The sequence below is a fragment of the Amblyomma maculatum genome, chromosome 11 (assembly GCF_055883805.1).
Source record: "Amblyomma maculatum isolate TAMU_Amacu chromosome 11, ASM5588380v1, whole genome shotgun sequence".
NCBI classification, from domain to species: Eukaryota; Metazoa; Arthropoda; class Arachnida; order Ixodida; family Ixodidae; genus Amblyomma; species Amblyomma maculatum.
In genome coordinates, this window is record NC_139354.1 from 147,013,069 (window position 1) to 147,027,223 (window position 14,155).

Genomic DNA, 14,155 nt, shown 5'->3' on the forward strand with positions numbered 1-14,155 from the left:
GTCCCACAATCCCATTCGAAAGTTGGCGCGTTCTTTCCTTCGACTTTTGCCAGTCCTCCTTCTCCTCGGTGCAACGCTGTTACGTGCATGCGTTTTCGAATGACTATTGGTCTGCTTCTTTGCGACGTCACACAGCCATTAAACTATCGCTTATGCCAGAAAAATTCAAATACGCTTAACTTTTAATTATCAGGAAAGAAAATTAGGATGTTCTGTAGACAGAAACATTTTTTCAAAGCTTTTTTTTCCTGCACTTCCGGTCTCGCGCGCGCACGCGCGCATCTTTGCCCTTCGCGCAGACGGCGGCGCAGGCAGCATGCAGGCAGCGCAGGCGCGCAGGCACCACGGCAATCGCGGCGCGGTCGCAAGCGGCGATCTCGTTTCAGTTCCTTGCAGTGTACTTGCGGGGCACTTTCCGCCTGTGAATGTTCTCGTTTCTTGTGTCTCCCATGCGGAATGAACTTCGAAGTCGGCTTACAGGTTTACAGCATTAAGTCGGTGCTTTAAATGTCGGGCCCCACTTCACTGCGCCTTACGCAGTGCAGCAAAATTTCGGAGGCAACCGCTGCTCCGTTCCTGTGTCCACCAAACCAAAATACGCACCTCGGATCAAGTCAAGGCGACAACATACGCTGGTAAGTAATGTGTTTACTAGCTTGAACATAGCGCACAGAAAAGCGACGGTTTCACAGGTGCAATGAGTTAGTAATTGTTGTGATGCATCATTACTGTGGCGGCTATTAAAACCCTACCGTCTTAACCGTTGACTTGCTTGCGTGAAACTACTCACGGAGGTTGCGTTTTGTGTCGTAGTAAGTTTGTAGGTTATAAACTTTTGCCTTATAGTAAATTACCTAAGACAACTGCGCCTACCTGACTCGGCCGTGCGCGAACCCGCGGAATCGTGCGCCGGCTTTGGCGGCTTTCGGCCCCGATCCCGGTACAGACTGCGGGTTTGAATTGTACGCAGCAGCAACGAATTAAGCACCCTTACCTAACTTCCCACGAGCAAATAAAGTTTACCGTAATATCAAAGCTCCGTGCGCAGTTTCACCACAAACGACTGAGCGGTAGAGCCGGAGAGGTACAAGCCGCCGCGGTAAACATGTAGTATTAGGATACGCATGCTGTATCTGGCCCTTGCAAGGTTTCACATGACGTGCAGTGATGAGGACGCACCGAAGAAACAAAGAAAATGACTTTATTTCGAGATTATTCCTAGAGAATTGCTCTCCTCGGCGAAAAACTGTGCTTTCTTAGTTTTATAACTGACCACCTTGTTGTTTCTTATGCTTGAGCCGATGTACATTCGAATGTATGTGACATATTAACATTTTTTTTTGTCACCATGTCTTTCTTTTATGTTCTGCGCATTAAAGATACTCAAAGTGTGTACAAGAGTCAGTGGCAAGTGAATGTAAATACATGTACATTTCTCACACTTTGTTTCTGACACAGCACCTGACCATATTGCACATTTCTTTTACTTGCTGATCTTTTTTTTTTTTTTCGCTAGCAGATCACTGTAAAAATATGACTGTCTGTCGTCCATGTCAAACAGGGGTAAAAACCTCGTCAAGCTACTGTATTAGTAGCCTTTTGTTCCTACCTTAGCATTTGTTTTTCTGTCGACAGGAGGAAAAAAATCTGAATGAAGTTGATTGAGTCGCTCAGCAGTTTAAATTGCCGCTAAGAACACTGTATTATTTCACGCACATAATAATAATCAGCATAATTACACTGTTGTCTTGTAAACTGTGTAGCTTAACGGATGGGGAACAGCAAGCCCATGAAAAGAGAGATGTTACATGGACACTTGTGAAACCGGCTCACTTGAAATTTCCATTTGCTTCTAGTTTGGCCTCAAGAAGCTGAAAAACTCTGACTGGCATATTTATTCGCAATCTAGCCTTACACACCTTGAACCCACAGTTGCTCTGCCTTTTTTACTTTTGTTTCAAGCGGCAGCTTTGATATAATACTTGAAAGGCCTGCGAATGGTCGCACACCATGTGTAGTTGCCGCGATAAGCAAACGGCAACATGTTTTGTGTGCACTTTTGCTTAGCCGCAGCCACAAGGAAAACGCAGAGATATGGGTACAAGATTGCACTCACTCAGACAACAAAAGTCATATGAAACTGCGCTCCAGCTATTGTCAGCCGCAGCAAACATATTGAAACAATTTTCTTGGCTCCAGTGGCCAATGCTTTGCGGCGCTGATGTCAGTCTCAAAAGAACTGCGAGTTGAGCTAGTTGGTGCATCATTTTTTAAAAATACACAGTGCAACAAACATAGGACAAGCGAGTAGACGGGAACAGCGCTGACTATCAACTGCATGATTTACTGAAAGAACACTAATATATACAAAAATGCTCTGACAATCAAGTGCGCATGTTCACAGATAAAACTTGAAATGTTGTTTTATCTGCGAACATGCGCACTTGGTTGTCAGAGCATTTTTGTATATATTAGTGTTCTTTCAATAAATCATGCAGTTGATAGTCAGCGCTTTTCCCGTCTACTCGCTTGTCCTATGTTTGTTGCGCTATGTATTTTTAAAAAATGATGCCAGTCTGTTTAGCATTTAGGTTAAGCACACTGACAGTTGTACTGTGTAATTGACTAGTCATTGTGAAGAGCAAATCTGTGTCTGTGAGCAGCAATCAGTTCTTCTTTTGACGGTCTTTCATAGGCATCCGTCATAAAGTGACGCTCTGAAGCTGTGCTTGCAGCTGTCTCTCTGTGCGAAGAGCCCTCAGACCGTTTCTCCACATCTTGGAGGAGCTTGTGGACGTACGCTGCATGAAATAGTCATCGAGATTACAACAGTGCACTTAGTTTTTCGTGTAATATTATAAGTAGAACAAACTTTGAACTTACAAAACGTAGGCTGCGTTTTCACTGGAGCGACACTGAAATGTCCTTTCCTTGCTTTTGCCATCTTTACTTTCCAGCGGTCATCTCCTTTTTTTGTCTGTGCCTGGAGCCTTGAGGAATTTTCATTAAAGTGAATTACAGCCAGATGTGACCTATAAAGAAGGTAAATATGAATTAATTTTTCATACTTTGGAAAAAAAATGTGTTTCTTGTTGCCTACCAGCAAAATCATACAGAAGAGGCTACCATAAGGAACCATTATGCATTATATTCACAACACTGCAGCAGAAATTGCTTCTGATTTAGCTACTATGTTCAGCGCCTTTAGAATTAAGAATGTGATGCAATGATCTCCAAGCAGCAAAATGAATGTATGACATGGGCTATACAACATCATATCGTGAATCACCTGTGTGCTCCCTGCTGTTGTATTCTAGCGATCATCATTAGTTCAAGTGGTCAAGTGAACCTTGAGCATTCTTGCAGCTTCAATACAGTAGCCTCGGGACATTCGAGATGGTTCTAGAGGGGTCGGAAACTTGCGCTGATAACTTCCAGTTCTTTAAAAACTGCCTGTGTCTTGGGACTGCACTAAGATGAGGAGCACAACAGAGAGACGAGGTGTTTTTTCAGCCTGCGCTTCATGCTTGCCCTCAACTTCGTTCTTTATGTCATCCCATCTGCCTATTCTAACATAAGAGCAGTGACTTCCAATGAGGACCCTTAGATGGCCTGTGCAGTCTGCAGCCTCCTGTCTCACTTTTTCTATAGAAGGGGATTATAGAATGGCTATTGCTACCATGCTAGCAAATATGTTTTTACGATATTATATGAAGCATTCTTAGAATGTCAGAAGTGTGCACCGCAGTCTCCTCAAAATGTATGAAAACTACCTTTGACATGGCAGCAGTATTGAGATTCGAAGAGAAAGACACAAGATAGGTTCAGCTAATTTTACAGCAGAGTAGTTAATGTCAGGATGGAAGGTTTGTGGAAAATTTCTCATTGGGTGCATACTTTGAGCAGGAGTTGGGATTCAGTTGATATAGTGGGTGCCCTTTTTTGGCAGATGTCAGAATTGACTCCTGTGAGTCGTAATTGTAAGGTCTCATATTACCTGGCCTGATAACATGACAGCTCCAGATAAAGCACTGTACTAAGGGTAGTGCTGGTCGTAGTGGCTATTGTAGCATTAACTAAACGCGATCTGCTTAGTTGAGCTACTTAGCAAGTTGAAGAATCGAAAGGAGGAAAAGGATATGGTGCGAATGAAGCACAGGCTTTCATAGATGAACTTCTGATTTTTTTTTTTTTTACTGAGTTCTATTTCCTCTGGCCTCTGTTCCTTTTACAATGACAATATTATGAGCATACATTAAATGCTTCATGCAAGGATTGATTGTTTGCATATGCAATGCAGAAAAGTTGGAATGCGTATTGGCACTGGAGTAAAAAAATGTCGTATCCTTCTCTTTCATTCAACTTACCTTGCTTGCATCCCATCGTCCGAGTATGCAATTGATTTGGGAGTGTCGTGACGCTGGGGCTAAGTCGACCCGGCCTTCACTTGGTAGCGTGCAGAGACTCGGGGTTGAAGAAGGACTGAATCTTCGAAGTTGGTAAAATATATACAAGCAGGTTTAATGGCACTTTGAGAAAACTTATTTACAAGATTATTTACAAGAAAAAGAAGGGTACATCAGCAAAATGGCAAGCGTTAAGAGTTCATAGCGAGAAGCGACTGGATGAGCCGTTTACCCAGGGCTCAGAGCGCCGTTTCGTGCTCTGCAGCGTCCTTAAAACCCCCTATGTCCAGCCCCTCTCAGAAGATGCTGACCAACCAAATCCAGGGCACGCCCCTCAGATATCGGCATCCAATCGAACACATCACTGCACTGACGGTCTGAAGCACTGACTGGCCCGGCATTGTTTCGTTGAGCCTGGTCACTTGTTGGCGGGAAAAGCTTGGGAACTGCGAGGAGGTACATTTCTATTCTTCAGCCAAGAATCGATAGGCTGGTTCCGGCAAGTGGATTTACTTCTCAGAAACCCAAGTGCACGTGCGCGCCGCATACGCTCCCAGCATTGTCCGTTTTCGACAATTGCAAATCTTTCCTGCATTCCCGGGAAATCATTTAATGGCCGTACGCGTCATGCTCCTTTCTTGTCCTGCACGTCAGCGGACGTGTCACTCTGTCGTCTCCTTTTTCCAGTAGGCATTCCTCACTGAACGATAGCACTTCTCGACGGGAAGGGTGAACAATTGAACGAAAGCACTTCCGGCTATTTCCCGCAGGGGGACATTTCTTTGTGTTTTTCTAGACATTCTCTTGACAGGGTCAATTTGGCATTTGCAGGGTGTCCACAAAGCAAAACAGGCTTACAAAACAGGATTCCTGGAAACAGGCTCACTTAGAGCCATTGTACCAACACCACATATCCACAGCACTTATCCATGCCCACAGGCGAACAATAGAGCGCGCAAGTGCGGATGATGCACGGTCGTAACAGCCTCCTCCCCCGCCAGAAGAGTCTCGGAGGGCAGCAGTCGCAGCTGCTGCATGAAGAGACGACTTAATGGCCTGCACATGAACGCTTGAAGCTCGCTGTTGCTTGTCGCGTTGTCTTGATTGTCGTAGGCCAAATTGCTCGAGCTGTCTGAAACTCAACCACATGTCCAAGCAAGCACTCGGCTCCCGTCTGAAGAGACCAGGTCAAAAGAAAACTGCCATTGTTGTTCGAGGAAAGCTCACTCTCAAGACGTTCAGGACCCACGTATTCCTAGAAAACCAAACGTGCTGCTTTACATAGTCACACATATACAAGCGCACGAAAAAAAAAAAAAACCTGATTATCAATTTGGATACATGGTGAGGAACATCTCGGACCGCTTAGAAAGAGCGGCTAAGCGCGTCCGCATTCCCATTTAACTTCCCCTTTTTGTATCTTATTTCAAAATTGTACTGTTGTAAAATCAAGCTCCACCTAAGAAGGCGACTGTTCTTCGATGTCGCAGTTTGCAGCCAAGCCAGGGGACAATGGTCCGTCTCTACGGTGAATTTGGCCCCTCCAAGATAGCACTGCAATTTTTGAATGGCCCATACAATGCAAGCGCACTCTTTCTCTGACGCGCAATAAGCCCTCTCTCTAGAACTCAGTTTTCTGCTCAGGTAGAGCACGGGGTGCTCATTACCGTCGTCATCTCTCTGGCAGAGAACGGCACCTAACCCTCGATCACTGGCATCACACTGGACCGTGAATTCTCGGCCATAGTCTGGAGCTCGCAATACCGGACGGCTAATCAGCACAGCCTTCAGGTTTACAAAGGAGGCTTCCTTTTGTTCGTCCCAGACTACATTTGTCGGTTCTGTCTTGCGGAGAGCGTCGGTCAGAGGGCTAGCCAAAGCTGAATAGTTAGGGATGTAGTGATTGTAGTACCCAGTCAGACCCAGGAATGCTCGAATTTCCGTCTTCGTGCTCGGCCGCGGGTAGTCTGCTACCGCAGAAATCTTAATCTCGCTGGGTTTCCTGAAACCTTGACCTACATTGTGACCCAAGTAGTCCACGGTCGCCCTTGCCAGGCAACATTTCTCGGCCTTTACGGTTAGTCCAGCTTGACGCAAAAGGCTCAGTACAGCTCTTAGATGTACCGTCTGTTGCAGAAGTTTGCGGCCCAACGCGCCGGGCAGAGGAGCAGTATCGCTCCCGAGAGGCGGCGCTGCGCCCGCCGGCGCTGCCTGGTGACGCAGCTATAAAGAGTGAGGAGGCTTGTACTCTTTCCCTCACCCCGCGGCTGAGAGCAAAGATGTGCGATATCAACCGCGGGATGAGGAGAAGAGAACAAGCCTCCTCCCTCTTTATAGCTACGTCACCAGGCAGCGCCGGCGTGCGCAGCGCCGCCTCTCGGGAGCGATACTGCTCCTCTGCCCGGCGCGTTGGGCCGCAAACTTCTGCAACAGACGGTACCATATGGTCCGCCCATGAGTCGGAAAAAACCGCAATGTCGTCTAAATAAGGCACCGCGAATGTTTCACACCCCTTTAAAACCCTATCCATGAGTCGGGAAAAACAAAATGGAGCATTTTTGAGCCCGAAACTCATCATTGTTGGCTGGTAGCTGCCCGTCGGAGTGACGAAAGCCGCGTATCTGCTGGCGCGTTCAGTGAGCGGTACTTGCCAGTATCCTCGAGTAAGGTCCAGCGTAGTCACATATGCCGCTCTACTGACCTGTTCTACTCTCTCCTCAATATTCGGAATAGGATACACTTGATCCCTGGTGAGAGAATTTAGCTTTCGGTAGTCTACCACAGGCCTAGGGTCTTTACCTGGAGCTTCTACTAAGATCATAGGCGAAGCATAATCGCTTTTCGAGGGTTTTATTACTCCCAATTCCAGCATGCGAGTTACTTCCCTATCCAGAATTTCTCTTTGCCTTGGAGAAAATCGGTAGCACCTTGATCGCACTAGCACGTCTGAAGTCAGCTCAATATCGTGCTCAGTCAAATCAGTCGTGCCTGGCCTGTCCACGAAGCAGGCCTCAAACTCTGTTATTATTTCGCCCAGATCGGACTGCTGGGATTTCTTTAGTTCTCCTCTCTGCTCCGTCTTTTTGAGAAGCTCCTGAGCGTTGCTTCCTTTTCCGCTGAGGCAAATCAAATTGTCCCCCATCTCCTCGGGAAGGTTTAACGTTAGATTTACCACGGCTTCCCTCTGCACATAAGGCTTCATAAGATTGCAATAATAAATGCGCACTTCTTTACGCCTACTGGGGATTTTCACTGCGTAGTTAGTGTTAGAAAGCTTTGCAACGACTTCAGCCGGTCCTTCCCACTGTACTTCGAGCTTATTCTGCCTTCAACTTCTCAGCAACATCACCTGGTTCCCGATACAAAACGTCCTTTGACGGGCTGACTTATCATAGTACACTTTGGAACGAGCCTGGGCTGACTTCATGCTGGCCTCAACGAGTTCCTTAGTGTTATGTAAGCGATTCAAGAGGTTCAGAATGAATTCTACTACTGTTGGGTCTTCTCCGCGCCCCTCCCAGGCTTCGCGCACCATTCGCAAAGGTGAGCGCAGTGACCTTCCGTACACCAACTCGGCGGGGCTAAATCCAGTGGATTCGTGCAGCACTGACCGCAAAGCGAAAAGTGCTGCAGGCAGGCAGGTATCCCATTCGCGCTTGTTTTCATAGCACAGTCCCCTCAGGACTCGTTTGAAAACAGAGTGCCATCTTTCTACGCTGTTGCTCTGCGGATGATGGATCAAGCTATGCACTACCTTTATGCCGCATCGCTCGAGAAATGAGGTGGTGAGGACACTCGTGAAAACGCTACCCTGATTACTTTGGACCTCGGAAGGGAATCCAACTCGTGCAAACACTGACAGCAGCGAATCCACTACACTCTCGGACGTCACCTCGCGCAGCGGAACAGCCTCTGGAAACTTTGTGGCTGGGCATAACATAGTGAGGATATAACGGTACCCTGACTCTGTCACAGGAAGTGGCCCAACTACATCTATTACTAACCGGTGAAACGGCTCGGTAATGATTGGTACTAACACCATCGGAGCTTTCCACTTATCTTGCGCCTTTCCAACCCGCTGGCACGTGTCGCATGACCGTACAAAATTTTCTGTGTCCTTAAAACATCCAGGCCAATAGTATTCTTGCAACAGCCTCTGCTTTGTTTTCCTTATTCCAAGGTGACATGACCACGAGCTGCCATGGAAAAGTCGCAGTAAGTCTCCGCGGTACTTTTGGGGAACGACTAATTGGTCCCGCTCTACTCCGCGCTTATCCTTGAATAAGCGATACAGCACTCCCTTTCTCATCTCAAAAGAAATATTCTTTGCTGTCTTAGTGGCGCGGTGGCGCTCCCTTATCTCCTGTATCTTGGGATCATTGGCTTGCTCCATAGCTAAGTCATCTCGGGTTCCACTTAAAAGTCTCGTGAGATTACTAGACACTGGCGGCAAGAGGTTACTCTCAAGAACGTCCTCATTCCGCGTCTCATCAAGCTCACTTTCAAGTTGACTTATCTGAGATGCCTCGCTCTCAAAGTTTTCTGACCTGCTATCTTCCGCATTTACCACTGTTTTAACTGCCGTTTCCTCCGCTGTGGATTTTTCTGGAATGAGCAGTGTAGCTAGTTCTCGCGCCTTTGAACGTGTTAGGGCTTGCACAACTCTGTCTCCGAAAAGGATGCCCCTCTTTCGCAGTAGCATGTCCGATTTGTTGGAAAACAAATACGGATAACACTTAGGGAGCTTTCCTGAAACGGCAGCCTCGGTTGTTAACTCGCCGAAAGGGCCCTCGATGACCATGTTCGCGATTGGCAAGCACACACTCTGTTCCTCCACTACCTGGCGGATCCATGCACGCTGTCCTGTATAGTCGGAAGGCGACACATACGCCGGATGGACAACATCCATCGTTGCGGCCGAATCGCGCAGTACCTTGCAAGGCTTCCCGTTGACTACTAGGTCATGCATGTAAGGTTATAAAAGCTGCATATTTTCATCGCAGTCACTGACATACGAGAAAGCAATCTTTTCTTTCCGGCAGTTGACGGCAATGTGACCCTGCTCATTACACCTAAAGCATGTGAGCGGCTTCCTAGCCCCAAGCTTGTTCTTTGTGTTCTGCGCGTTGGTCGCTTCCCCACTTTTCTCACTGCCGTCCTTTCTAGGGCGTTTGCCTGAAGAAGCCTTCCTTTCTTCGTTTGCAAATCTAGCAAAGTGCCTTTTCTGACGGTTAATCACACTCAACTTGGGATTGCGGGGCCTCTCCACTGCTGGGTTGCTGAATTGTCGGCGCGAAGCGTACTCCTCAATGAGTTAGGCAGCTTCAGTTGCCGACTTAATGTCGCCTCGGTCCTGTAACCAATTTCTTTCATTTTCTGGGAGGCAGTTATAAAACTGCTCCAAAAGAATTCGCTCGACTACAGCGTCCCTACCACTGTAGGAATCAGTGCTCTTTAGCCACTCGCCCAAATTGACTCTTAAATTGCATAGGAATTCAGGGTAACTCTCGTCCCTGGACCTGGTAGCTTTCCGAAAACGTTGTCTGAACGCCTCGGCGCTAAGCCTATAATTTCTCAGAAGGCAAGCTTTGACCTTCTCGTAGCTGTCCGCGTCCTCCTTGCTTAGCCGCGCGACAACCTCCGCTGCCTCGCAGGGCAGAACCGTCAATAATCTCTGAGACCAAGTGTCTCGCTGGAAGGACAGTTTTTCGCAGGTTCGCTCAAAGTTAGCCAGATACAGACCGATATCCCCTGATATCACATATGGCTGCATGTACTTTGACATCTTGAAATCTGCCTCCTTGTTGAGACGAGGTACCGCTAGCTGGGGACAATCGCCCAACTTCTTGCTCAACTCTAGTTCTAATTTCCGGAGCTCAATGTCTAGCTTCTTTTCCTCTCTTTCCCTCTCACGTTCGCGCTCCCTTTCCTCTTTTTCCCTCTCAAGTTCACGCTCACGCCTCTTTTCCTCTTTTTCCCGCTCTTTCTGCTGTCTGAGCTGCTCCTCCTTTTTATGGGCGATGAGGTTCCATGCTTCACTGAGCTCCTCATCATCGGCTCCCAAATCTGTGATTGCCTTTATAATCAAAGGTTTTCGTGCCAAACCACTTGTATCAATTCCCAATTCCTCACACAATTGCAACAGTTCCGGTTTCTGCAGCTTTTGTAGGTCCATGATCGCTCCGAGTGTCGGCTACTTCCAAAACGACAGTGCGAACTACCAAACCTAAAGGCGTTTCAACACTTTTTACCAGTTCTAAAATCTAACCCTGTTCTAGAACCTGGTCCACATCAGAAGAAAAGCCAAGCACTCACCCACACATGCGATCGATGTTCCGAGCTGCTTTCTTGTTGGCCGATTGTTGCTCCTGCTTGTTGCTTGAGATGCCACCTCCGATCACCAGATGTTGTGGCTTGTAGATTCTGATCCACCTTGAATCACCAGATGTTGTAGCTTGTAGATCCAGATCCCAACGCTGGTCACCAGTTGTCGTGACGCTGGGGCTAAGTCGACCCGGCCTTCACTTGGTAGCGTGCAGAGACTCGGGGTTGAAGAAGGACTGAATCTTCGAAGTTGGTAAAATATATACAAGCAGGTTTAATGGCACTTTGAGAAAACTTATTTACAAGATTATTTACAAGAAAAAGAAGGGTACATCAGCAAAATGGCAAGCGTTAAGAGTTCATAGCGAGAAGCGACTGGATGAGCCGTTCACCCAGGGCTCAGAGCGACCTTTCGTGCTCTGCAGCGTCCTTAAAACCCCCAATGTCCAGCCCCTCTCAGAAGATGCTGACCAACCAAATCCAGGGCACGCCCCTCAGATATCGGCATCCAATCGAACACATCACTGCACTGATGGTCTGAAGCACTGACTGGCCCGGCATTGTTTCGTTGAGCCTGGTCACTTGTTGGCGGGAAAAGCTTGGGAACTGCGAGGAGGTACATTTCTATTCTTCAGCCAAGAATGGATAGGCTGGTTCGGGCAAGTGGATTTACTTCTCAGAAACCCAAGTGCACGTGCGCGCCGCATACGCTCCCAGCATTGTCCGTTTTCGACAATTGCAAATCTTTCCTGCATTCCCGGGAAATCATTTAATGGCCGTATGCGTCATGCTCCTTTCTTGTCCTGCAGGTCAGCGGACTTGTCACTCTGTGGTCTCCTTTGTCCAGTAGGCTTTCCTCACTGGACGATAGCACTTCTCGACGGGAAGGGTAAACAATTGAACGAAAGCACTTCCGGCTATTTCCCGCAGGGGGACATTTCTTTGTGTTTTTCTAGATGTTCTCTTGACAGGGTCAATTTGGCATTTGCAGGGTGTCCACAAAGCAAAACAGGCTTACAAAACAGGATTCCTTGAAACAGGCTCACTTAGAGCCATTGTACCAACACCACATATCCACAGCACTTATCCATGCCCACAGGCGAACAATAGAGCGCGCAAGTGCGGATGATGCACGGTCGTAACAGGTGCAAATCTGATGACGAAATTATGAAATGATTCAAGGGAGGATGTTTGGGCTTTAGGGGAGAGTTGTCGAATGTCCTTCAGGAACAGGGAGTTAATGAGAATGCAGTTTAGCTTCCTGAAAGCACATGAATCTGTAAAAAATGTACATATATATATATATATATATATATATATATATATATAGCATTTATATATATATATATATATATATATATATATATATATATATATATATATATAGCATTTAAAGGAGCGAACAGTCTGCGAGTGCAAGGCAAACATTTTTTTTTTGTTTATGCTGTTGACATTTACAGGAATTCCTCTTATGATGATTATTGGAATAAAGAGCATGAAATGCAAAGCGGAAGGAAAAACAACGCGCTGACGGTATATATATATATTTGACTGATGAGTTGGTAGTGTTGGTGTGTATTCTAGTCAATCATAGATGCTGAACCTGCTTACAGCTGCTGCATTGCAGTTGAAAACAGTTTTAGCAACATATTCGTTAAAAGACACCTGGTCTTGTACTGCTATTTTACTGTGACAAGAAATCTAAGAGGTGTTGTTGACCAAACAATTGTCAGTATAAGAAAGTATAGAACATCCCATTGTTTTTGTGTTTCTTACTGGCGTTATAAACAAGCTGCCTCAGTATTAAATTAATCTCGCAGTCTCAGCACTCACATTTACATTATGTTGTTTCTTCACTTCATTATGGGATTCTTTCTTGGCTATGTCTTGCTGTAATGTGCAGATGTGTAAAAAGTTTTTTTCCGTGAAGTTCTATTTGCATTACCTATCTCTTAAATTTATCATTGGTTGACAAATGCCACAAGTGTGAGCCGTGCACCTTCCGAACAGCATCAAAGTGAAAACTTTACAAAAAAAAAAACCTATGCAAAACAGATTACCTCTGCTCATCCATTGCCTGTTTGCAAAAGCTAATGCATACATTTGCTGTATGGTCTATCATGGCCATCACGCTTATCGCATATGTGGCTCAACAGGCTGCACTACATGCTGATGATCAGGTCATCATTACCCTGGCCCAAGGTAGCAACATAGACTTGAGATTGTCTGGATCCATGGTTCTATTGCTTCACAGCCCTTTGACCTGCTCACAGCTTTTAACTTAGTAAATTCAGTATAGAATAATGTTATTACCATGTATTCGCCCTAATTATTAAAGCAAGCAACTGCATGCATCTTTAGTAATGCGCCAAGCATCAAAGTAGTGCTGTATGGGCGATTTGCTGCTCTTGCAATATGTCCAGATAGCTGGGCGGCAGTTTGTAGGTAGATGAAATTAAAACCTCATTACATAATAATATATGTCAGCAAATGTACCTCTTCCCCAATGGTTTGCAAAGATGAAACATTTTGTAATCCAATTGTTTGTATTATATAATGATTAATTTGATTCTTTTTATATATAGACATGCAAGCAGCACTTGCCAAGAGCACTCTTGGTGAGGCTGAAATAAATTTCTCCTAATAATATGCAGAAATTGGCGCCTTTTGTTAAAGACTGCACTGAGACTCGTTAGTTGAGGCCAGGCCCCATGCTCGCACTATTGGGCACTACAGCTGACTTCACACAGTTAATATGAATTGCAGCTTGTCAATTTTCGTATCGCAGCATTGCCTTACCTCTCCTATTCTTACCTGTTCCCATTGTAGAATATGGTCAGTCTGAATGATAACAACGTTGTACGTGCAGTACTTGGCGCTGTAGCCCGGGGAGTCGCAACGCCCATCTCCTGCGAGGTCCACTTCCATTCCATCCAGCTGGCTGATGATTTGTACCCGCTGTTCCTGGAAAATCTGGGACAAAAATAAATGTGCATTTGTGAGCCACTTGTAACATTGTGCGAACTGTGTCACTCGATCGTTGCACTACTGCATGCGCGCGCTGTTTTTTCTTTTTTTTTTATTACGCAAGCTTGCCATAAGGCATATTATAAGAACCCGTGCAAATTATTTTCCGTTAGGAACCGGAGAAGGCTCCTGCTCTTATTGCTGTCGGTGAGCCATTTGGAGAAGTCCTCTTCCCTTGTTGCGGTTTATCTCCCCCCCCCCCCCGCCCTTTCCGCAGGAAAAATCTAGTTGTGTATAACTCCTGTCTATGCTCCTGTCAAAACCAACTCTTACACTTCCGATCGGCAGCTGATCGCTTAGGGATAAAGAGGCACAACTTTGAGCGACTAAGCCAGTTCACGCCAGTGATAACGTTTATTTTGCGATCCCCCCTCCCCCCTTTTTGCTGAACGGTAAAG

General features: G+C 46.2%; 1 long non-coding RNA gene across 1 annotated transcript; it reads left to right on the plus strand.

Moving 5' to 3' along the window:
- The first annotated feature begins 302 nt into the window (after positions 1 to 302).
- On the plus strand, positions 303 to 13,707 carry LOC146175136 (uncharacterized). Its single transcript, XR_014701850.1, has 3 exons — positions 303 to 635; positions 2,958 to 3,043; positions 13,600 to 13,707. It is a non-coding gene; the product is annotated as an uncharacterized LOC146175136 (long non-coding RNA).
- The last annotated feature ends 448 nt before the right edge of the window (positions 13,708 to 14,155 follow it).